Source organism: Aethalodelphis obliquidens, unplaced genomic scaffold (genome assembly GCF_003676395.1).
Source record: "Aethalodelphis obliquidens isolate GAN/ISIS:26980383/991018 unplaced genomic scaffold, ASM367639v1 scaffold97, whole genome shotgun sequence".
NCBI lineage: Eukaryota > Metazoa > Chordata > Mammalia > Artiodactyla > Delphinidae > Aethalodelphis > Aethalodelphis obliquidens.
The window spans coordinates 1,768,772-1,794,560 of record NW_020838041.1 but is presented as its reverse complement, the minus strand read 5'-3'; positions in this window follow the sequence as shown (position 1 = coordinate 1,794,560).

Genomic DNA, 25,789 nt, shown 5'->3' with positions numbered 1-25,789 from the left:
CTACCCAGATCAGTCCAGGAGGGTCACTACCATGACTGGTGATTCCTTGTACTTGCAGGAATTCCCTACTCCATGTTTTATCACAGCCTATTTTTTAAAATTTTATTTATTTATTTATATTTTTGGCTGCCTTGGGTCTTCATTGCTGCATGCGGGCTTTCTCTAGTTGTGGCGAGCGGGGGCTACTCTTCATGGCGGTGCACGGGCTTCTCACTGCAGTGGCTTCTCTTGTGGAGCATGGGCTCTAGGAGTGCAGGCTTCAGTAGTTGTGGCTCGCGGGCTCAGTAGTTGTGGCACACGGGCTTAGTTGCTCTGCGGCATGTGGGCTCTTCCGGGACCAGGGCTCGAACCTGTGTCCCCTGCATTGGTAGGCAGATTCCTAACCACTGCACCACCAGGGAAGCCCCCCAGCTTCTTTTTTATTTACAACGTCTTTTCATACCTTCCTCCCTGCACACAGGATCATGTGTTCTCCCCAAAATAGGCCCTGTCCGTCATCACCTCTATCTCACCATTGCCTCCGTGTCATCGTTGGTTAAAATCCTTTAATACTAGCTGAGTATTCTTTCAGGGTCATAGACTGTCCTCCTTTGGAAGCTGGGGAGAGGGTGGGTGACCCGAGCTGTGCAGTCAGCCTTTTTCAGGGTTGATGTGGACCCCTGGAGAGGGACTCTGGGACCATCGACTCCAAGGCTGCCTGGCCATTCAATCCAGGACTTGGAAAAACATACCTGAGGAACAACTTCGCACAGGAGGTGAAGGGTGGGAAGATGTGCCCTGGGGTGCCAGCTGAGCCTTGGCCTCAGCCTGGTCTTCTCCACCACTGGAGATGGTCAAGTCCCTTTTTTGCTTCAATTATTTTGAATTAGATTTTTGTCACTTACGAGAAGGAGGTGGCATGTCTTTCAAGGCACAGGTCACGCACCAGCTCAGGTCATCACCTGCCTCCTTCCCCCCTGGTTCTTTGTTTGCACTGGCACTGCGCTGGGATGGGCAGTTTGTGTACGAGCTTCATCCTGCAAGAGTCAGGGCCCCTGCAGGCCGGGTCCTGGAGGGTCAAGGCCAGGCTGCATGGGTGGTGAGGCTCTGAGTACCGCTCGTTCTTTGGTGACGTTGGGCGAGGGGTAGGGTGCTGGGCTCAGGTGGCTCTAGAGGGCTCCAGAAAGCTCCAGAAGAAAAAAAACTCAGCCCCTGGGTGGCTGAGAGCATTTGCATTTACAGACAAAGGGGAGCCGGGGAGAGGGAGGGACCAGCAAGAGGACTGGGGTGAGGAGTGTGGAGAGTCACTCAGAGACACAAATGGGAGAAAAGAGAATGGATTAAGATATGGTGACATTTTAACACGGAGAGGAAGGAATACACACGTCATGATTTTAATCTCTGCAAAGCAGCAAATCATCAATTTACCAGATGTGTTTTAATCTAAGACTATTTTCCTTAAAACTGCCTTGAGGGTCAAACAGCCATGTCTTTATTTTCCCTCTAAGAGGAGGTCGCCTCTCACCAACTCCTAAGGGGTTTCCTTGCCCGTGTTCTCTTCCCACCCCAACGGACGCTCTGTCCGGTGTCCAGGACCCGAAAGTGCCAATCCTACCTTGTCACCTCTTTTCTTGTTCCCCTGCACAAGCTTCCCAGAGGTTCCAGAGTGAAATCTCTAGTCCTCAGCTTGGCACACAAGGCCTTATGTCCTGTCCCAGCCCAGTACCTAGGGGGCTACGTGACAGGTAGGCCCAGCCCACCTGTCCAGACCATCTTCCACCACTGCTCACCTGCTCTCCCCCCGCCCACCCCTCATCCCTACCTCACGCTTCACACCTGCGCAGCACTGATACTTGGTATTTTCTGACAAAACTTGTGCTCTTCTTTCTCTCTAAATCTTTCTACATATTTTTGTTTGTTTGTTTGTTTTGGTCATGAGGCATGCGGGATCTTAGTTCACCGACCAGGGATCAAACCCGCAACCCCTGCAGTGCAAGCACAGAGTCCTAGCCACTGGACCGCCGGAGAAGCCCTCAATCTTTTTATATATTGTTCCTGTTTAATTCAATGACACTGACTGAGCAGGAAAGAGGGGTCAACTCCTGCCTTTCTTCTCTGGGGAGATTTTCTGGGACCCTTTAGAGAGAGCTAAGAAGCATTGATTACATAGTAAGGATCAGATATGAATATAAATTAATTTTTTAAAAGATTTTTTTGATGTGGACCTTTTTTTAAAATAAATTTATTTATTTATTTGTTTATTTTTTGGCTGCATTGGTCTTCGCTGCTGCGCGCGGGCTTTCTCTAGTTGTGGCGAGCAGGGGCTACTCTTCGTTGTGCTGCGCGGGCTTCTCATTGCGGTGGCTTCTCTTGTTGTGGAGCACAGGCTCTAGGTGTGCAGGCTTCAATAGTTGCGGCTCGCGGGTTCAGTAGTTGTGGCTCGCGGACTGTAGAGCACAGGCTCAGTAGTTGTGACGCATGGGCTTAGCTGCTCCGCAGCATGTGGGATCTTCCCGGACCAGGGCTCGAACCCGTGTCCCCTGCATTGGCAGGCGGATTCTTAACCACTGTGCCACCAGGGAAGCCCCAATGTGGACAATTTTTAAAGTCTTTATTGAAGTTGTTACAATATTGCTTCTGTTTTTTGATTTTTTTTTTTGGCCACAAGGCATGTGGGATCTTAGCTCCCCGACCAGGGATCGAACCCGCACCCCCTGCACTGGAAGGGCAGAGTCTTAACCACTGGACCGCCAGAGGAGTGCCAAATATAACTTAATTTACAAGTGCAAATCGACCTCTGCAGTTTCCCTGCAATAGGACCTCAGAGTGTGAGCTGGCTCTCGTCTAGTGGTCAGCTCTGAAGTAGTTTGCATACTCTTTTTTACAGATCGGCCCTCACTGTTTCCATATGCGTTATTGTATAGGATTGTATCTATCCGAATAGTGTTTTGTGTGTTATGGACCATGCATGGGACTTTCCACGGAGTCATTCTGAGTATATTTCAGTTTCACCGTCTCGCTGACTTTAGACCTTCCACCTTCTTCAGATTAAGTTAAGGTATGAGGTGGAATTGCGTATATTATACTCGAAAACTCTTGAGAAGGCGGTGGGTTGGAGGGTGACATCCAAGTCCAACAATGACACCTTTTGCTCCAGAGTTTGAGATGAACCTGGGAAGAAGCCGTGGCTTGCATTTGGAACCAGGCAGGAGTGTCTGGAAACGTGAGACTCACACTCCAGAGACATTTAGGGGAAGACATGCCGAGGGAACCAGAGTCACGGGTGCTCGTTTTGTGGAACATCTTTTGGGCTATTTATACTGTTTTCTCTTTTTTTGGCGGCGCCTTGGGCCCTGCAGGATCTTAGTTCCCCGACCAGGGATTGAACCCAGAGCCCCAGCAGCGAAAGCACCAAGTCCTAACCACTGGACCATCAGGGAAGTCCCCTCTATTGTTTTCCTTTCCTCTGATAAAAAGGACTGGCAGAAAATCTAGTCTGGGGCTGTGTCTGAGGGATGACAGTTCATAGGTCAAGGGGAATGTGTGTCCAGAGTGAGAGCCGGAGACCTAAGCGTGCCCAGGTGGACACGGCTGCTTACGGGTCAGGAGGAGGAGAGTCCGGGAGGGAATCTGAAAGGGGCCGAGCCAAGGAGAGTGGCGAAAAGGGCCCGATACCGTAGACAGAGGCCTCCCCGTCGTAGTGAAGTCGGATGAGGCTGCAGGGCGTCCTCCGAGTTACCTTCTCCAGAGTGGACTTCTGCCAGCATGCACTGCGGGTAGAGGCCAGACTGCAGGGAGGGGACCTGGGGAGGCGAGACTCACTTTTTCAATAATGTAGAGAGTTGGGAGAATGTGGAAGGTTGCTAGAAGGAGAGTGAGGGCTAAGAGAACGCTTTATTGTTTAATTAAAAACAACTTTCTTTTGGAGTGTAGTTGATTTACAAGGTTGTGTTAGTTTCAGGTGTACGGCACAGTGATTCGGTTATACCTATACATATAGTCATTCTTTTTCAGATTCTTTTCTCGTATAGGGTATCACAGAATACTGAGGAGAGTTCCCTGTGCTGGACAGTAGGTCCTCGTTGGTTATCTATCTTATACATAGTAGTGTGTGTATGAAAAGAATGCTTGGAAACTAAACAGAAGGAGAATTCTGCAGCCCGTGTTTAGGCTGGAGAGGCGGTTGAAAAGGAGAGATTAGGAACGGAAGTGCCTGCTGAGGGGATGCTTCATGGAAAAAGGCCCCGGGGGATTCAGGAGGGGCTGCTGAGGCCAGACACAGGACCTCACCGTGGGCAAAGGAGGGGCAGGCGGAGGCAAGCCCGTAGTGTGTCTTCCACGTGTCCTCACGGTGCAGTGGTGCCTGGCCCACAGAGGGTGAGGTCTTGGGGGGCAGGTGGGAGGATGCAGGTAGAGCCCCGAGAGCTGAGAGTTCTGGCTCTGTCTGTGTTCATAGGCAAGGAGGCAAGACCATGTACAGAAGATGCAGGAGGGAGGGGTGGGGGCTTGGAGAGGGAGCTGCAGGTGGGGTGGCAGGGGGACCACTGAGGGAGGCGGGAGAGGAGGATGGAGAAGCAGCCGCGCTGCACGGAAGGCCCTCCGAGGTTGGGGACCAGGAAAGCAGAGGCTACATCCATGGGATGGGGGTGCAGGGGCGCGTCTGCTCCAGGTGCAGCTTCCAGGGTGGGAAGACTTGGCTGCCCAGGGTGAGGGATCCAGGTGGCAAGAGGGTGGAGCTCCTCTCAGTTTCCAGCATTGGTTTTCCAGTCCCCCATGGGAAAGTTCAGCTCCTGCGCGGTCCTTAGACAAGAAGGGCAGAGTGCAGCCCTCTGGCCTCACCCCCAGGGGATGTGCACCGTGCAGGTAGTGACCGTGTGCTAACCCTGGCAGGCAGACATTGAACTCATAATAATAAAATCAGCATTATCGCTATTTTGTTGATCTATTCTATAAAACGCACTGTACTAATTCCATGTCAAAAATACTACTTCTGTAGAAGTTCCATAGAATCGGTCTCTTTTTTTCTTTTCTTCTTTTTGGCCGAGACACGCGGCTTGCAGGATTTCAGTTCCCCAACCAGGGACTGAACCCGTGCCCTTGGCAGTGAAAGCTTGGAGTCGTAACTACTGGACCACCAGGGAATTCCCAAGCTGGTCTCATTAATTGTAGTTATTACATTCCTGCTTGAAGATGCTCGGGTAACGCCAGCTCTTTGCGGGTTGTTATCCCTAGAGATTTGCTGTTCATTTAATGGACTTCGAGCATGCCTGAGCACCAGCTCCGGAGCTGGTCCTCTGGATTTGAATACTGACCTTACCCTCCGTGCCTGACGTGCTTGGACCAGTTACCACGCCTCCGAGTTACGAGGTTAAGTGCACTAACGCGTGTGACGTGACGGCACAACCCCTCAGACCTGGTCAGCTCTCAGTCAAGGTCATGAGCACATCCACGGCCGACAAACATTCTACTATGTACCACGTAGTTTAGACATATTGCCTGATTTCATACAATGGACTAGACACTCCCTTCGTTTTGTCGTCGAGGAAGCTGGGGTTCAGAGGACAGAGTTTGCCTTGTCGGCCGAGGGAAGGGCAGAGGGTTTATGCTCCCAGTTGCCTGGCTTGACTCCATGCACCTGGCTGCCTGGTCTGTACCGTCGCTGTGTCCCCAGAGCCCAGGACGCTCTGGCGCATAGGCGAGGGTGTGAACGCTAGTCTCCTGACCCTGCCGGTTCCTTTGTTTGCTGGGCGCTGCAGCATTTGGCTTGCGTGGTACCACACCCCTCTCATCAGTACTAACCTTCTTGTTGTTAAGCCTTTGTTTGTGTGTTGCCAATCTCCACCCCCCGGGGCTGGATGGATGTATTCACACATGCAGCAACGGAGGTCCAGCCTGTTAGAATCCAGGTAGCACTTTCCAGAAAGATTGCTCTGAACATCCAAGGATGAAGCGTCCTGACTTTCTTTGCTTTTAAAGATTCAGGTACCAAATACACCCTTGGCTGGCTCATCCTCTTCTGCTATTGAAGTAGAGTTGATTTACAACGTTGTGTTAGTTTCTGGTGTACAGCAAAGGGATTCACTTATACACATACCTACATTCTTTTTCATATTCCTTGCCATTATGGTTTATCACAGGATATTCAATATAGTTCCCTGTGCTCTACAGTAGGACCTTTTGTCCATCCATGCTGTAGGTAGTAGTTTGCACTTGCTGACCCCAACCTCCCGGTCTTTCCCTCCTCCAACCTCCCTCCTCCTTGGCAACCGCAAGTCTGTTCTCTATGTCTCTGAGTCTGTTTCTGCTTTGATCCTTCTTAACTAGGATCAAATGTATGAAAGTGTTTTCACGTTGGCAGCTCATCTGGAAGTGAACATGCGGCCCGCTTCCAGGACTGTTGCTACTTTCGTTTTTGGAGGCTCGTAGCTCAGAGGACAGAGCACAGGATGTGGGTTTGAGACCCTGAGCTTCCCGGGCCTCTGCTGCCTCACTTATAAAGCTGGAGCGATGCTCTCCCCAAGGTCACGAGAGACGACCCGTCATAAGGGCATTATCATTGCAGAGGACCATGAAAATAAAAGGGGGCATCTGGAGAGTTTATTAGCAAAAAGCAGGGGTTGGAGCAGAGCCCAAGGTGCCAATTCTAACACAGAGTTTCAAAAGAATATGCCCGAGATTCTACTTTTGTTATCTCTGAGTGATGAGCTTACGGGTAATTTCATCTCCTCGGTTTTGCCTATCTGCATCTCCTAGTTCTGCTACTATGAACTTTTTTTTTTTTAACTTAGTTGAGTCATTAAAAAACAAGTCATTAGAGATATCCAAGAAGAAGGTTGTACTTACACTTTGATATTTAGTTGATACTTGAGGACCATTACTGTAAATATCTGATACTATACAATAGAGGTAGCTAGGTGATGGTATAACTAATATAAAATAACAGGATGGTTTCCATTGATTTTTTTTGTTTTTGTTAAGGGTTGTGGTTTTCCTGCCACAGTCTGATAGGTGGTTTGGTGCCTCATCCGGCCTGGCTTCTCATGTGCGGCTTGTTCATCAGGCCTACGAGAAGCTAAGGTCCCCTGGGCTCTACCCACTCGACTCCCAAGTTTGTATCCAGACGATTATAGTGAAACGATTTTGCAAGTTCACTGTAAGCATGGATAACCATGATACACTACAATAGAGTCACAGAAATTCCGTGTCGTCTGTGACCTTTTGGTCTTAACATTTCTGGGAAATTCTTCATGTTCTCCCGGACCTGGCCTTCTCAATTTATTTCTCAAAAGATGTCCCTTTGAAATTGTTGAAGAATAGTGCACACTCGTTGTTATTTCTGCTTCTTTCAAATTGCTCATTATTCAAAGTCGCCATGTTCCAATATGGCGTTGCTCCTGCCTTTAGGATGGTCCGGCTACTCTTCAAATTCTGTGGGTCTGGGTCACCTGGCAGTTAAGGTTGACAGGGATGAGCCCCAGCCAAGGTCCCCTGGGGTCCCAGGCTCGGCCCACATTCTTTCCGCTCACCCCACATTGGTCATGAATGTTTCTATTGAACTCAATGGTCTCAAAATGGGTTTGTCCATGTACTCCTCTAAAAATAATTTTGAAAAATTGTGTTCTCTCTTGCATAATTCCTAGTGAACATTTAACATTTTTCATCATAAGTTTAAATACTAAATTTTGAAAACGTGTAATAAATGTTAGGTCCCTTGTTTAAGGATCCTCAACCAGAGACCGTTTTGCCTCCCAGGGAAGTATTTGGGCAACATCTGGAGGCATTTGTGGTGGTCACAACTCTGTGTGTGTGTGTGTGTGCGTGTGTGTGACTGTGCACGTGTGCGTGCATGCGTGCGTGAGTGTGCACGTGTGCGTGCGTGTGCGTGCGTGCGTGTGTGCGTCTGTAGATCAGGGACGCTGCTCAACATCCTATAATGCAATGCGCAAGAAAGAATTATCAGGGCAAAATGTCGATGGTGCTGAGGTTTGAGAAACTTTGATTTGAACGTACCCTAAGGAATGTGAATATCATGGTGCTTTATATTCAGCGGCATCCACTCAAAAAACATCATCATCTTCTATAACACTGTTCTTTTTTCTCCCTGAAATTGTATTTCCATTCTTACTCCCCACAGAATTTTATCCTGATGAAATATCTTTATGTTTGAAAGCCTTACTAGTTACCATGTAATTCTCTGCTACAAAATTCTGCATGAAAATTGAATTTGTTTTCAATTCCTACAACTGTGAGGTGCTAAAGGTTAACACTTTCCTCCCATATTGAGGTAGCATTAGAAATCGATCAAATACCGTAAGTGTATATTACAACATTCGATAGATAGAGTTTTATTTATTTTTAAAGTTTATTTGTTTTATGTATTTATTTTTGGCTGCATTGGGTCTTTGTTGCTGCGCGTGGGCTTTCTCTAGTTGTGGCGAGCGGGGGTTACTCTTCGTTGCGGTGCGCGGGCTTCTCATTGCGGTGGCTTCTCTTGTTGCGGAGCACGGGTTCTAGGCGTGCAGGCTTCAGTAGTTGTGGCTCTCGGGCTTAGTTGCTCCACGGCATGTGGGATCTTCCCGGACCGGGGCTTGAACCCCTGTCCCCTGCACTGGCAGGTGGATTCTTAACCACTGAGCCACCAGGGAAGTCCTGATAGATGAGTTTTAAACACAGAAACCTCTTGGTTGAAATTCATTTCTTCACAGGATAAATTGTGGAGGGATCTTCAGGGACCTGGTAGATAGTCTTTGGTGACTTGGAGATTTTCACCTTGGGGGCCGGGTAAGACTCCGGGGGTGGAGAGGGTACCTTTGAAGTAAGGTTGGAGAATTGCAGTTGTGAATGGGGTAGAAAATTAGAATGTGTACGATGTTTACTCAGGTAGACCAATTTTAGGAAAGAAAACATACTGACACTGAGGATTTCGAAATGGATTTTCTCAGAACTATCCATGCCCACACCCACCCCGGAAAGTCTGGATTTAACTCACTCGAGGTCTCCGAGTAACTTAGCAACTCTCTTCTTTTAATGATTCAGACTGTTTCTGCACACAGCTAAAGCATGTTAAAGAGACCTAAGCCAGTGTGTATTATAAATACTTTATAAGACCAGCAAGTGGAATTTCTCACAGGGAGCATCATCATAGCAGAGGTGGTCTAGCACCGTAGTTGACTGTACTAGTTCCTGAATCAGACACAACATTTGTTCTATTCTCCATCATTACCAGCTGTGCAACCTGGGGGCAGATTTTTACCAGTTCTGCTCCACAGCTTTCTCACCTGTAAAGTGGGACTAAAAATAGATTTCTCATTGGGTCGTGAGATTTAAATGAGGTCATGCATGCAAAGCACTCAGTGCATGCCCCATATATGCTAAGTACTGGGTAAATATTGTCACCTTTAGATATTACAGTGTTTGCCTCCAGGAAAGAGCTCTCTAAAGGAGATGGGATCATCATTTCAGCCTTATTTCTTCGATCGTGACTCTTCTGTGCACAAGTTACCGAACTGCCCACACTGATTTTATGGCCAGCTGTAGACCTTTGAGATTCCAATTGACCGTGGGGCTCTGGAGCCGCCCACAGCAGCAGGGTGCTCTCATTTTCCCATCAGCCTCTCAAGGACAAATGTAAACCCTCTAAGAACGCCTACCGGAGGGTGGCCCTCTGAATGCCTGAAGTCGTTTTTAATATTCTCAGAACACTGTCTAGGAGCTGTGTCAGGTGGATGGACACCATTCAGAGTCTCCTATGGGGTCATGTACACAAAACCCATGTAAAGGCACGGCTCCCGGTAACAATACAGGCACCTTAATCCTCGTATCGACAACTGTTCTATTGGGTTACACAGTTTTCATCTCAGAGGAATGGTCTCGACATTAAACTGTCCAAACAGTATTTATATCTGTGGCTGCCCTGCAAGATCACTTAACCCCGCACAGCCGTTTAAAAGTAGTTAATGACAGAAGCGGCCTGACTTGCCCCAATGAATGATGGCCCAAGTTCGACCTGGGCTGTCACGGTTTTATGGAGGAAGACGGTTTGTCCATCGTCGGCTTCAAGCACAGCAGGTGATTTGAAATGAAATGAGACGGTTTCTACAAGCAGATTGATGTGGGAATCTTGCCTGCTCTTCCCTTTGACCCTTGACAAGTTGACACTGCAAAGATTGTGACTTTAAAAAATGATTGGGCGCAAATGCATTTAGGTAGATGATTTACTGGGCGCTGAAGCAGGGACGGTGCCTGTGGAGTGATGCTGGGTGGGGAGGTAATTGTTAACTTTAACAACTCATGTTTTACGTTTCTGTATCTTATTAATTGTCCTGCCAGGAGAATCTGCTAGTGACCCTTGATCAAGTCATCTATATTCTTGGTAAGAGATCAGGGACCCAACTGCCTGGTCAGACACCAGGTAACCAACATCAAGATGAAGAGACTCAGGGCTTCCCTGGTGGCACAGTGGTTGGGAATCCGTCTGCCAATGCAGGGGACATGGGTTCGAGCCCTGGTTCGGGAAGATCCCACATGCCACGGGGGCAACTAAGCCTGTGCGCCACAGCTACTGAGGCTACGCTCTAGAGCCCACGAGCCACAACTACTGAGCCCACGTGCCACAACTACTGAAGCCCGTGCGGCTAGAGCCTGTGCTCCGCAACGAGAGAAGCCACCGTAATGAGAAGCCCGCGCACCAAAACGAAGATTAGCCCCTGCTTGCCGCAACTAGAGAAAACCCGCGTGCAGCAACGAAGACCCAATGCAGCCAAAAATAAAATAAATTTATTAAAAAAACATGAAGAGGCTCTGTCTTTTATTTATGTCATAAATACTCTTACTTATGATAAACTTATCAAAAGGCACTGATTCAGTTGGTCATTTTGGTGGAAAACCCACAGCTTGCATAGGAGGACAAGAAATTGTGTTCACTTTCATGGATTCCCTTTTTTCTTTTTGGTAAATGTGGTTAATCAAATACGGGGGGAACACTGTGATTAGAAGGACGATAGATTCAAGTTTTTCATCATCGAAGAGTTACCAGAGATAGCAGGGGAAAAAAGAAAATCCTGCATTATCAAAACTTTTTTTCTAATCCTTTGTAATCACGTTTATTTTCACAGCAGGTGTTATGTAATACTTGATGTGTATGTAAAATATTATGTAATATTTTAATATGTAATAATTAAGAAAATATTTTTCACATTATTTTGACTGTACTCTTCTGACGCAGTTTTTTCTCTTAGAAGCGAAGTTGTGTCATGATACCTTACATCGAATTTAAAAATCAACGTTTTCCGAAACAAGAATAAAAATGACAGTCAGGAAGACGATTTTTTAAAAGCGGTTATCTCAGCTCACGATTATGTAATATTTACACCTAGATTATTTTAAATGAACCTGGCAATAGAACTGTTGATCAATTAATGTTGGGATTTGCATCGAAGTAGCCACACTCTTGAACGTTTGCCATAGAACCTGGGCCTTTTGTTGCAGCTTTTGTGTTTCTGTCTATTCTAACCACTTTGTTTGAAATATAATTTTGAAGATGCTAGTAAAAAGTATAACAAATTCCTTACTGGTCTCCGTTTAAATTATTTACTACCCTTTGGAGCCATATCTTCATTGAACTATGTTTAAAGTATTTTGCTGGAATGTTTCTTTATGTTGTCCATCGGGTTTAATAGACATGCCATTTAATAAGTTCGCTACCTGTAAGGATAGACTATTTGACCTCCGTGCCCTACCACTGGTAGACGTAGTATAAGATTGCTTTGTGAAATAAAGCTGTCGGTAACATCAACAAAATAAAAAATGATCGTATTCCAATACTCTCCACTGAGTACTATGACAGCACTGAAATATGGAACAAAATTGAAAGTAGATTAGTTTTGGGTCTTAAGTCATGTTTTGACAAGAAATAAGAGAGGAGAACATATCTTTGAACTTTTAGTTTTAAAGTTTTTTAATGAAAAGAAGGTTCCTTCTTTCTTTATCACACCATGGCTGTATAACCTGAAAACAAGCCATTCTCTCACTGTGAGGGATATAAATACTGTTCTGTCTTTATATTAAATACCAGAAAGGAAGCTCACACAGGGCGAGATGGCTTGACACTTGTAAGTGAAGGCGTGTCATGCTAATAAAAGGGCTTATTGAAGAGGATGGAAGCTCAGTTCATTAATAAGCTACGTACTTTTAGGGTACGTAAGGCACGTAAATGCTGTGGACAAGCAGGCCACGCTTGCTGTAGTTTCTGTTCACCTTCTGGAATGGTTCGCATCTGAAGAGGAAGAATAAATATTTCCGGGGTGGGGAGAAAGCCTGGCTGGTGATTGCTTTTGACCTGGAGGAATTTGAAAATTGAGGCGACTTGCAGATTGTGAAATGGTTCCTTTCACCTCCGTGGTTATTTATTAATCGGGTGAAACCACTGCCGATCTGTGGCGTTGACGGTCAGCAGAGGCTGTGGGCTGAGGACCCTGACCCTCCCCTCCAGGGATTTGTAAACATCCTGTGTCGCCAAAGGTGGAGCTCTTGAAAATGCAGCGCCCGCTTGCCCTTCGTTTCGTACACAGGGTGATTACCAAGGGGGCAGGTTAAGCAGCGCCCCCATTCATCTCAGAATGAACTTTTCTCTTTTCACATCTTTCCCTTTAAAACCAAGGATGCAGAGTCTCTGCACACATCCCGGCTGCCCTGCCGGCTCTCCAAGCTCAGCGGCCTTCCCTCTGCGCAGTCAGGGCAGGGCTCATGTCTGCGAACCTTCTCACTACGGCTTCTTAAAAAAAAGTCCAAATGGACTTTTTTCCCCATAATAAATGCGAATTACATGGTAGCATCGGGCTAACACTGGTCAGACTCTCATGGGATTCTGTAGTTAGTTATGAAAAAAGCAATCTTCTTGTCCTAATCTTAAATTGTCCATAGTCAGGGGTTTTAAAAGTAAGTTGAAAAAGTAAAGACTCTATGGGCTAAAAGTTCTGAAAAGAGTTTTCACGAGGGTTCCAACAATCTCTCCTGAGGTATTTTAAGGCTGTTACAGAGAAAAAAAATTTTAAATTTTAGATGAATATGAAATATAGCTATGCGTCTTAGTTGAGGTGGATGCCAAGTCTTGTGGAGGGTCCCGTAATACCAACCCTTAATTTGTTCCATTACGTGGCTTTAACCTTGACTTTGCTAAATATTTGTAAACAGGACAGTGAATTACTGTGGTCGTTATGCTGGTGTCATTTGTCATCACTGGTCTGGGCTTGATTCCCGAGGGTGGAAGGTTGTTGAGTGATAACTATATAGTCACCAATGAACAAGACCAAGTTTACATGTGTTTTATTCATGTTTTTTCTGTCAAATGTCAAAATCCAAGAGGATCTCTGAGCATCCTGGGAAGGGTCAGTAAGTGTGCTCAGATTCCCAGAGGGCTGGGAACAGTCACACCTGGTCATACCACGTCCCTAGTGGGTGGAGGTCACCTAGAAGAGAACAAAGCTGGGAAAGAGGGTGTCTGTGTGAGGTACCCAGAGGTGAGGTCAATTTTAGCATTCTAGAAGATTAGTGAGAAGGGAAATATGGATAGAAAATTAATGGTAGCGAATGAAATAGTACCATTTGCAGAGACATGGATAGACCTAGAGACTGTCATAAAGAGTGAAGTAAGTCAGAAAGAGAAAAACAAATATATAATATCGCTTGTATGTGGAATCTAGAAAAATGGTACAGATGAACTTATTTGCAAAGCGGAAACAGAGACACAGACATAGAAAACAAACTTATAGTTACCAAGGGAGAAAAGGGGGGTGGGGTGAATTGGGAGATAGGGATTGACATATATACACTGATGATACTATATATAAAAGAGATAACTAATGAGAACCTGCTGTTTAGCACAGGGAACTCTACTCAATGCTCAGTGGTGACCTAAATGGGAAGGAAATCTAAAAAAGAGGGGATATATTTATACGTATAACTGATTCACTTTGCTGTACAGCAGAAACTAACACAGCATTGTAAAACAACTATACTCCAATAAAAATGAATTAAAAAAAAGAAAATTAACAGTAGCTGTAGTGTATGACAGGAAAGGGATGTGGACGTCATTCCATGGTGAAGAGCTCCCTATTCAGGCAGTTGAGGGGACAGTTTTCACAGGGCACCCATCCTGCTTTATGAAAAGCATGCACTTGTGTGTCAGCCCAGGGTTCAGGTATTAATTCTGCCAGCTGATATCTGTGGTACCTTTAGCATAAGATGTGAATCTTCTGAGCATCGAGTCTTTAATCTGTCGAATGAAGATGAGACCACAGCGACTGTGCTCACTGTGAATTAGATGAGGTAACTGCCCCAGAGGACTGACACCTGCCCACTGCCCCCAGAACACCGTGGCCTCCCCTCCTTCTTCCCAGTTCTGAAATAAGGATGCCAACCGCTTCTTCCCCTCGGATTTCTTGAGCCCAATGGGGTCCATCCCATTCTTGTGAAGAAACGTGTTCTAGAAGTTTCTTCACCTTCCGTAAACCACAAGTTCTTATTCCAATTCCATTTAACTCTGCTTGCTTAAGAAGTCCAGACTAAACCCTTAATGTCGTTGAATTTTAGAGATGACCTGTGTGGTAGCTTTGTAATCAAGCTGGAGTTAGCATTGCTTTAAAAATCATGGGCGGAAACAGATAACCAACAAGGACCTACTGTATAGCACAGGGAACTCTGCTCAATACTCTGTAATAAGCTAAATGGGTAGAGACTTTGAAAAAGGATAGATACATGTACACGTATAACTGACTCGCTGTGCTGTACGCCTGAAACTTACACGATATTGTAAATCAACTATACTTCAATTAAAAAAAACTTTTTAAGAAATGGGCCACAGGGCTTCCCTGGAGGCGCAGTGGTTGAGAGTCCACCTGCCGATGCAGGGGACACGGGTTCGTGCCCCGGTCCGGGAAGATCCCACATGCCGCGGAGCGGCTGGGCCCGTGAGCCATGGCCGCTGGGCCTGCACGTCCGGAGCCTGTGCTCCGCCAACGGGAGAGGCCACAACAGTGAGAGGCCCACGTACCGCAAAAAAAAAAATAGGCCAGAGGGCTTCCCTGGTGGTGCAGTGGTTGAGAGTCTGCCTGCCGATGGAGAGGACACGGGTTCAAGCCCTGGTCTGGGAAGATCCCACATGCCGCGGAGCAACTAAGCCCGTGCGCCACAACTAATAAAATAAATTAATAAATAAAATACCTTATTAAAAACAAAACGAAAAGTAAAATGGGTTGGAAAGAGCAGGAGAGCTGCGGAGGCCGTTCTGAGTGCCTGTCCGGAGGGGTACCCTGCAGGGCATGAGTGACAAGAGTGAGTCACGCCACCAACATGGGACCGGTGGCGCCTGGGGTCGTGTTAATTCAGCTCTAGCCTATGGGACACTTGCTGAGCCAGGACTTACTTCTGAAGTGTCATCCAGACACGATGAACCTCTTCACGACCTGCAAGTGCAGAGCCAGCAAGCGAGTTTAAAATTCTAGTAAGGAGAGGCAACGTAAAAGTGGAAAAAAATTTTTTAAACGGTGAACAAGGACATGTGCTGTACTTGGTCAAGGGACGGGTCCTCAGCTGGGTCATAAATTCAATTTGCCACAAGGGTCAGGATAAGAACTCCAGAGATTTAACATCATAATTATTTTTTTGGCGGGGGGGCAGCACTGCACGGGTTGTGACATCTCAGTTCCCCAACGAGGGATCAAACCCAGGCCCCCAGCAGTGAAAGCTCGGAGTCCTAACCACTGGGAAGCCGGGCAATTCCCCATAATGGTTTTAGAGGTCTTTAGTTTTTTTAAGAATCTTCTTTATCACTGTTAAAGTCAGAGGTAACAACAACAATAATAATTACTATTATTATTTAATGATATATATACTGCTCCCTATGTGTCCAGCACAATTCAACATGATCTGTACCTATTAACTTATCTAAACTTCATAACACTCCCATAAGGTAAGAATGATCATTTCTCCTATTTTATAGATGGGGAAAATGTGTTCATGCCGTAGGTGGCAGAAATGGAATTCAAAACTGGGAAGTCTGGCGGCAGAGTCCATGACTCTTATAGCGCCTGGCATGAGGCACTGTTTTGTGATTCAGTCACTCATTCATTCACTCAATCGTTCATGATCTACTATACGCTGGTTACTGAAGACACTGGGGACTAGAGAGGGGACCACAAGAAGACATTGCCTTCACAAAGCGGAGAGATGGGGGAGATAGATATTAATCATAATAATATTAGTAATCATAAAATCGCAATATTGGGTAAATGTACAAGGTGCTAAGAAACTCATAGTCGGAGACTCTGACTTAGTAAGGGAAAACTTCCTTGAGCAAATGGAGCTTGAGCTGGGGATCTGAACGACGAGTACAGTTATCCAGGCAACTGGGGGCGGAACTAGTGCCTCGAAGCCCCTGTGATGCGTGGGCTGGAAGGTGGAAGTTGAGTTCGGAGTCCTTGTTATCAACACTTTTAGGGATGCAAAGAATATAGTCAAACGAAAATATCTTTGGATGAAATTTCGCAAGAACCGCTGCCATGTTCCACACCTATTGTTCTCTTGTAAAACTGAGCTTTTCCTGACCGTGTTCATTTTACTCCTTGTAGAGTACCATGTTATGTTTATGAACAAATGCATTTAAAATCATCTTTTGGAACAAAACCATTATTCAAGAGAGGACTGCTCTAGTATGAGTATAATTGCTTCTAAAATGTCTGCTTGTAGACAGACTTGTATAAACCATCATTAATTCTTTGTATAACTAATATATAAAATGCAGAGTTTCCATTAATGGAAAAGGAACCTCAAGCATCACACTGATAATATCAATAATATGCATTTGTAATTACATACTGTAGATAACTGTAAAAGCTACATTTTATTACATTAATAAAACTCCTGAAGCAGCCCAGCTCCGGGTAGAGGCAATATTATTAGGGCTCATGGCTTCATCAGCTAAGAGTCTGTCAAATCGCTGTTAACTGTAGCCAACACGCAGCACGTTGGGAAAACGTTTCCCCCCATAACATAATGATTTATTTTTCAAGATAAAATGCTGGATGTTGATGGAATTACACACTACCTGAGAGCTATGGGCATAACAAAGCAGAGATAAAAATCAAACTCAATGGAAACAAAAAGCAGATTGGGAGAACTTGTCCTTCAGGCAGACGGAGCAATCAGGTTCTGTCTCTGACGATGTTAAAAATAGCTTCCTTACTCAGTAAACAGCAGGTACGAGGGGGATCTCATAAAGAGAGTGTTAATTTCACGGAGGCAATGTGTATAGGGTCCCAAATGTTCCTGGGTCAATACCTTGGTCACACTGACAGGTAAAATGACCAGGGTGCTGGACTGTCTGGGCCAGTCGATAGCTCTTTAGGTGTCTGCCCATTGCCCATTAGGGAGGAAGACCGGGTGGATTAGTTCCAGCAGCTTCTCAGATGCTCTAAGGACGCGTCCCCGTCCCTACGTAGAAATGGGAGGCAGTGGCTTCATTTCCATCTGGACCAGGGAGGCTTCCAGATCAGGAAAGAGCTGGGATATGTTCAAAACAATGTAGAGGCAGCAGAGGATTGTGTGCTACCTGGACTGCAAAAGTGTTGGTAGAAACATTGCTGTAAGCTAAGCCAATGAAGCGACTACAGGCTACAGGGCTTCCCCCTGTGGCGCAGTGGTTAGGAATCTGCCTGCCAATGCAGGGGACATGGGTTCCAGCCCTGGTCCGGGAAGATCCCACATGCCGCGGAGCAACGAAGCCCGAGAACTACAACGACTGAGCCCACGTGCCACAACTATTGAGCTGCGTGCCTAGAGCCTGTGCTCCACAACCAGAGAAGCCACCGCAATGAGAAGCCCATGCACTACAATGAAGAGTAGCCCCTGCTCGCCACAACTAGAGAAAGACGGTGCGCAGCAATGAAGACCCAACGCACCCACCCCACCAAAAAAAAAAAAAAAGAGACTACAAGCTCCAGATCGTCATCTGACCCAAATTCAGCTCTGAGAGGATTTGAGGGGTTAACCAGGGAGGTGTCAAAGCATAATGTTTCTGTTGGAAATACCACCCTGAACTCCCAATGAGCTTTCCCATTGATGAACTTTGAAATGAAATCCAAACATTCTCGGCTGCAGGGAAAAGTTGATGGAGAGGGTTTTTTTTCTTTCAATACACAGCCAGCTTTGAACTAAAAATCAAAGTTCCTTTCTGAATGTCACATTCTGATCATCTTCCCAGAACTCTCACTTTCTTCCATTTTACAGAGTTTTGTGATAGAGCGCAAAAAATGAGATTGATCTGCTGCATGTGTGGTCTACACAGGGGTACGTGGACGGGCTTCAGAGTCAGAATTTTTGTGTGCGTGTGTTTTTCTTCCAGGAAGAGGGTCCAGGGTTTTCCTAATGTTCTCTCCAGAGGGTCTGTGAGCTCCCCTCCCCACATGTAAAAAGTATGAGTACCACACAGACACAGCATGTGACACAAGTCTGCGGTCCTCTCCCTGGGATGTCTTTCCTTCTAAGGCTCAGAGGTGGCAGCATAGACACCAGCATGCAGCTGCCCCATTTTCCTGACCTGAGAGAACTCTCAAGGGTAAACATAACGAGAGGAGATCCCATCAGTAACCTTGCTTTGGCTTAGATAGATTGTGGATATGGGTGCCATCAAACCTCCCTAAAATAGCCCTGGAGGGGGAGAACAAGACTGAAGGAGCAGTCCTGGACTTGAAGGTCACGAAAATTGAAAGACAATAGTTGGGTGTCCTTTCCTTAGGGCGCTGAGCACCATGCCAGGAAGGCACAGAGCTCAATCATTGCTTGAATCAAAAGCACTTACATAGTATAAAATCGAATATAATTTCCCAAGGTATGACTAATACTTGATTTTTCTACAAAGTATCATTATTTAAAGACTATATAAGCTGCCTTAAGAAATTACTTCTTCCGAACAGAAAAAGACGTTAGTTTCTTTGAATCAACACTGAAAGATCTCTTTTGCTTCTTCCACTCCTTGGAGGATTAAAAATAACGGAAAAAGGGGAAGTTGTCTTACACATGTAGGTTCAGAGGATTTTAATTTTGCTAATTAAGTATCACTTTCATTTTCTGTGAAAGTATGAGAAATAGGGATCCTCGCTTGCAGGTTCTTAACCAGATGCACACTGGATAACTTTTTCTACTTTAAACATATCTAGCCAATATAAGCGCTTTAAGTAGCAAACACTGGGTCTTCCTATGGCTGAGTACGATGAAATTTCTCAAGATAAACTCATGTGTTTAATGGTCTGTGTAATGTGATACCTGTATTTCTTAGTGATGAAAATAAGCCTGTGCTTATGTCTTAAAAAGCAACCATTCAGTGGGCTTTAGATGAAATATATTTTGTCTATCATTTTCTTTCCTTTTAAAAGTTTCCATAAAATTAATAATTATTAGGTGACAGAAAGCAAATGTGCACAGTTTCAGGCTGTTCTACGTGGGAGAGGATGATGGATAGGAAGGGCTTGGTGGCATCTGACAAATGTCATCAGACATAACGCAAATTTTGTGGGTGGACTAAAATATGAGAAGTATCTGCCCGCCTGTTTTGGTTCATTTTTCACAGTTCAGTTTAAACTGTGAGACTCTCTTGAAATAGAAAATAATCTCCTGGGTAAAACAGGAACAAAGTGTTTACAGTGTAAGTCCAGGTTCTCTCTGATAATAAGTAACTTTAGAAGGCCTATTAGTTGATCAATTAAGTAACCAATTGATTAGTATTTATGGAGCATCTATTTTTTGCTTAGTGTTTCTGCTAAGTGTTGAGAGGAACATGAGACACATTTAACGCATAATTGCTTAGTTATATTCATGTTACCTTTTGTGCCTTAATGTGTGTGTGTGTGGTGGGGGGTTTAGAGTGGAGGAGAAAGGGTCCTAGTGGGAGCCATGGATGGGAAGGGGTATCTAAAAGCAATCTGTTAAGTGTTTTAATGTAAACACTTCTCTCTCACTTTCTGAAGAATCTCTGATGCAAAAGGACTAAATGCAGCTCCCTTCATCTGGCTGCCCCTCACTTCCTATGAGGCCAGGTGCTTGAGACACCTGGAGTTCCTTTTATAAAATGTTTTCATTCGGTCAAAGTTGGGCCAGATGGGCCAAGGTTTGAGCAGCCCTTAGGCTGCTAGTTTGACTTTTCTCGTTCTCAAGGGTGATGTTTGCATGTTTTTTTCCTCTGCCTTAAGGGAAAGAAGGTGTCAAAAAGACTTGAAAACCATGCAGACCTCCTGGGAGCACACAGCCTGTTGGGGTGCAGGGTTGTCTTTTGGGACAAAGGTGGGACTCAAGCACTAGAGCAGCTTAGGACGGGGGGCCCTTCTCCTGAGCATTGCATTCACTTCCAAGAACACTGTAGGAGTCTATATAAAGGGGATGAGTTTTAAATACTCCAGGTGAGATGGGGGCTGAGGAAGTCTGACTCAACAAAGATGAAATCTACTACACTTTGGGTTGTAGTTCCCACAGGAGAAAAAAGATATTTCTGGAAACTTCTTATTCTGTGTAGTTTCAGGGTTTTGACACAGTGTCTGTTTATATAGTTTATATATATACATTTAGTTTATAGTTTATATATATATTCTCCCAGTTTTATTGGGATGTAATTGACACACAGCACTGTATAAGTTTTCAGGTGTACAACAAAGTATAACTATACATACATATCTATTTTTTTCAGATTCTTTTATCGCTTATTACAAAATATTGAGATAGTTCCCTGTACTCTATGGTAGGTCCTTCTTGTGGAAGTTTGTATCTTTTGACCCCCTTCATCCAATCCCCCTTTTCCCACCCCCTGCCTCTGGTAACCACAAATCTGATCTCTTTTTCTGTGAGTTTGTCTGTGTGTTTGTCTTTGAAGTGTAATTGACCTACAACACTATGTGAGTTCCTGTTGCAAACATAGTGATTCAATATTTCTATACATTTCAAATCGATCACCATGATAAATCTAGTTACTATCTGTCACTGTACAAAGGTATTACATAGTTCTTGACTCTGTTCCCCACCCTGTACATTTCATCCCTGTGACTCATTTATTTTGCAGCTGGGAGTTTGTACCTCTTAATCTCCCTCCCCTATTTCTCTCCTCTCCCTGCTCCCCTCCACTCTGGCGACCACTTGTTTGTTCTCTGTATCTGTAACTCTGTTTCTGTTTTGTTATGTTTATTTGTTCTGTTTTTAAGATCCCACATATAAGTGAAATCATACAGTATTTGTCTTTGTCTGATGTATTTCGCTTAGCATAATACCCTCTAGGTCCATCTATGTTGCTGCAAATGGCAATTTCATTCCTTTTTTTTTTTTTTTGCGGTACGCGGGCCTCTCACTGTTGCGGCCCCTCCCGTTGCGGAGCACAGGCTCCGGATGCACAGGCTCAGTGGCCATGGCTCACGGGCCCAGCCGCTCCGCGGCATGTGGGATCCTCCCGGACCGGGGCACAAATCCGTGTCCCCTGCATCAGCAGGCGGACTCTCAACCACTGCGCCACCAGGGATGCCCTTCATTCCTTTTTATGGCTGAGTAATATTCCGGTGTGTGTGTGTGTGTGTGTGTGTGTGTGTGTGTACATATATCTATCTCACATCTTCTTTATCCATTCATCTATTGATTGTTCACCTAGATGTTCAAAGCATTCTTTTTTTAACTCAGTGGATTTACAAAATTCACAAAAAATGGCAGTTAGGGTCTTCTTCCTCTTCATTCTCTGAAAAAAATTCTTATGCCGCATCTTGACTTACCCCAGTTTTAGGTGACCTATTCTGTATGTTAGATGGTTTAAATCACTAATTGCCAACATGTAATCCTAGAAATAAAAGTTCCGCAGCATGTAAATGAGTCTTGTTCGGATACAGGTTCCACATGCCAATTTGAGAAATGCTGGGCTACACCAAGTTCTGCAGGTGTCTTGACTGAGAGCCGTAATGTGATCTGTAAACATCCCAAGGGGGCGAAGGAGCCGGGTTTCCCGGGTGCGCTGGCCAGTTTTCTTTCCACCGATGATCTTGCAGGACTGGCGTCCCAAGAACGCGTTTATGGAAACACACGTTTATGGATTTGTTCACGTTTGAAAAGACTTTATCAGAGGAAAAGTGAGAAAGGTCTACAGAAGAGTGGACCTAGGAAAGGCAAAACTGTAAAGGGGCTTAATTTGCAGGTGATGGGCGTGAGAGGGTGCATCATTTTGGAAAACCTCTTTTAATTATATATTTTATCTTTCGTTCACCCCAAAATAACCTAAAACCAAAAAGGCAACAGGTCGGTCTAAGGTAGTGAATGAACATAGTCTAAGAAAATGCATTTTACAACAATTTTTAGAAAGTGCCTTTAGGATTACAAATTGGTGAAAATATGAAGAGGCATCTAAAATAACACACATTCTCAGGCACCGTTTAAAATAAGGATCTCATTAAGATTCATGTTCTGAAAACGCTGCATTTCTAAAGTAGGCTTGGTGGCCTTTTATGTATAATTTAACAACGGAAATCATAACAAAAATAATGTATGGATAGGACGAGTTTATCCTCTTGAATGAACAAATTAGGTCATCGTCAAGCAATTTTATTTAATGGGAATCCCCGTGAGGTGCTTACTTAGAGAGAAATGGCCCTTCTCCTGGTAGAAAAGACTGCTGGAAAGGACGTTCCCCTCGGTTTCACCCAGCAATGGGAGCGTGCAGGGAAACTGGCAGCGTGCTCATCCCGGACATGGAGCAGGTGCGCGTGTGGGGACCAAGGCCCACCGACAAGTCCCCACCCCGCAGCCTGGGAGGGGCCGGACTGTTGGAAGGAAGGCCACTTCCCCCTTGCTCCCTGCTCTGAGGCTCCAGCCGGAGGGGTCTGGGGGTCTCCAGCGGGCCTCTGAGTTGGGGGCTTATTAATAGAAGTCCATACGGGACCATCGATTAACAAAACCGAACTAAGAACACCAAGTGTCTCCAAAATATAAGAATTTTAACCGATGAGGGTCACAGTACAAAGGACACTGAAGTTCTAACCCAGACCCCCCGCGGGCGAGGGGCGTCTGCCCGGGGCAGAAGGTGCTGGGAACCCCCTGGGGACCCACTCAAGCCCCTTTCTCTGCTCCGAGCCCGGGAGGCCGGGTGGACTCGCTGGTGGACTCTACCTTGAACCTCCTCTGGAGCATGCACAACCTTTCTAACAGGTGCCATGGTCAGGATGGTCATTCTTGGAAGGTGTAAATGAAAATCGCCCTCAAAATAGCGTTGCCGCCGCGGCTGTGTACCTCGCGGCTCTTCGCTGTGTGAATGCAATTCTCGGCGAGGGAGGCTCGGAGAAGCCTGTGCTCATTTTCGGTTTTCCTTTGGCGCAAGCTCCCCCCGACCCCGCCCCGTGCCCCGGGGAGCCCCGCTGCCCCGTGCGCCGGCCGGCCCTGCGCTCCGGGCTCGCTCCCCGCAACGCTGGCTGGACTGCGGGCGGGGGCGCGCGGGGCTGTGGGCGGGGCCGGCGGGGCCGGGAGCGCGCGGAGCTGGCGCGGGCGCGGGGCCGAGAGCGCGCGGGGCTGTGGGCAGGGCTGCGGGCGGGGGAGCGGGGCGGGCGGGAGCGCGCGGACTGCGCGGGTGTCGTCGAACATCGTCGGCTTTAACCTCCGGCGGGGAAGCGGTTTCCCCCCAGGCAGCTGTGGCCGCAGCGCGACGGCTGAGGCCTGGGGGCGCCCGCAGGGGACTCGCCGGGCGGCGACGTGGGGAACCGGCCCAGGACGGCCGCGGGGCGTCGGGCGACAGGAGCCCGGCTGCTCGCAGCGTCCGCGGCGACCTGCTGTGTGTCCGGTGCTGCGGGCTGTCACTCTGGTGGGAATCCTTCGTGGGGACAGTGTGGGGCGGGGAGGGGGGCGGCCAGCGAGGAGGACGGGGCTTCTCGGCTCCCCTCGGCGATCCTTACCCCGCGCCTTGCAGGCGTCCGCGCCCCTCGCAGGAAACCCTGGTCAATGCTGACCACGTGTGTGCGAGGGAGGCCCTGGACTCGGAGTGGAGGGCCGACCCTGACGACCGCCGCCCCGACTCTCTTCCCGTGCGCCCCCCCCACCCCGTGGGCAGGGGTGTCGCCGCGGGGAGGTGGCGGCGGGGCGCCAGGCCCCGGTTGTGTGGCGCGGCCGCCGGGTAGTGGCTGTCGGGGTCCCGGAGCGGGTTCCGCGCGCGCGTGGCTGTGAGCGGCTCGACCCGGGGCGGGGGCAAGGCCAGCTCTCCCGGGGGGGCGGGGCGCGCTCGCGGGGGCCGCATGGGCGCCGCGGGCGGGATGCCGAGGAGGGTCGGGAGCGCGCGGGCCGGGGTCAAGGTCACTGGCCGGCCTGGGTTTCCCCGCGGGCGCAGCGCCACCTCCCCAGCGGTTCCAGCTCGCTGTTCCGAGGGCGCTGCCGACCGTCCCCACGACGCCCTCACGCCGGGCTCCACCGCGCCTCTCCTCGTGGGTCCTGATACTGTCCTGTGTGTCCCCGCCTCCCTGACCCCGGCACTCACTCTCCGCCCAGTGCCTGCCTGAGCCCGCTGCTGCGTGTGTGTGTGTGTGTGTGTGTTGCTGTGCATGTGCGTATAATGTGTGTGGCGTGTTGGTGTGTGTGTTGCTGTGTGTGTATGATCTGTGTGGTGTGTGTGTTGCAGTGAGTGTGCATATGATGTGTGTGGTGTGTTGGTGTGTGTGTGGATGATGTGTGTGGTGTGTTGCTGTGCATGTGCATATAATGTGTGTGGCATGTTGGTGTGTGTGTTGCTGTGTGTGTATGATCTGTGGTGTGTGTTGCAGTGAGTGTGCGTATGATGTGTGTGGTGTGCGTGTGGCTGTGTGTGTATGATCTGCGGGGTGTGTGTGTTGCAGTGAGTGTGCGTATGATGTGTGTGGCTGTGCGTGTGTGTATGGTGTCTGTTTGGGGGAGCGCGGTGGGGCCTGAGGGGGGCTTGGCCGCGTGGACTCCCTCCCTGGGGCGTGGGTCTGAGAACGCCGCCAAGGGGAGAAGGGCCGTTGCCTGGGCCGAACTGTGGCTAGGAAGGGGGTCTGGGAACCAGGCTGGAAGCCTGGGCTGGGGCTGGGGACTAAGGGCTGGGGACTGGGCCAGGTGAGTGGTGAGTAGGGGGCACCTGGGAGAGGGCACGTCTCCTGGCGTCGGATGAGCAGTTTCCTTCATGTTTTGTTAAGATGGCCAGAGCTGGAAGGTAAGGAGGTTGGGGGGCCTCGGCTCTGGGTGGTGAATGACACGCTGGGGTGAGAATGGGGTGCACCTGGATCCCTGGGCTGCCTTCCTACCTGGGGCTGTGGCCACCGTCCTGGGGTGGAGGTGAAGGAGTGAAGGGGGAGAAAGGGAGGGGAGGCTTGCGTTTTCATTGCTTCTGGTCTTCCTGGGCCCTGGGACCTATTTTCTCATAGAAACCTTACTCTAATAAATGTGTCTGGGTTCCAAAGTGGACTCCTAAAGCCTGTTTAACGCAGTGTTTTGCATCATGTCATAGTACATAAAGCCTATTAATCCGCAGTGTGTCACGCATACCACGGTACCATTGGTATGAAAATTACTAAGACCGTGTCTTCGAATTTAATGTCTGTGGAAAAATTCATTGCAAATTCCAAGTAATCAGCTAGGAACATCATGGCCAGCTGGGGACTCTCTGATGTGAAATGGTTACACCGTGTGTCCAGGGCACGTTTCCCTGGAGAATACCTGTCCTATTACAAACGACCAGATATCACTGGAGTTGGCAAATGAGAAAAGTAATTTCTTTGCTGTAGCTCATATGTTATGTTCTTTA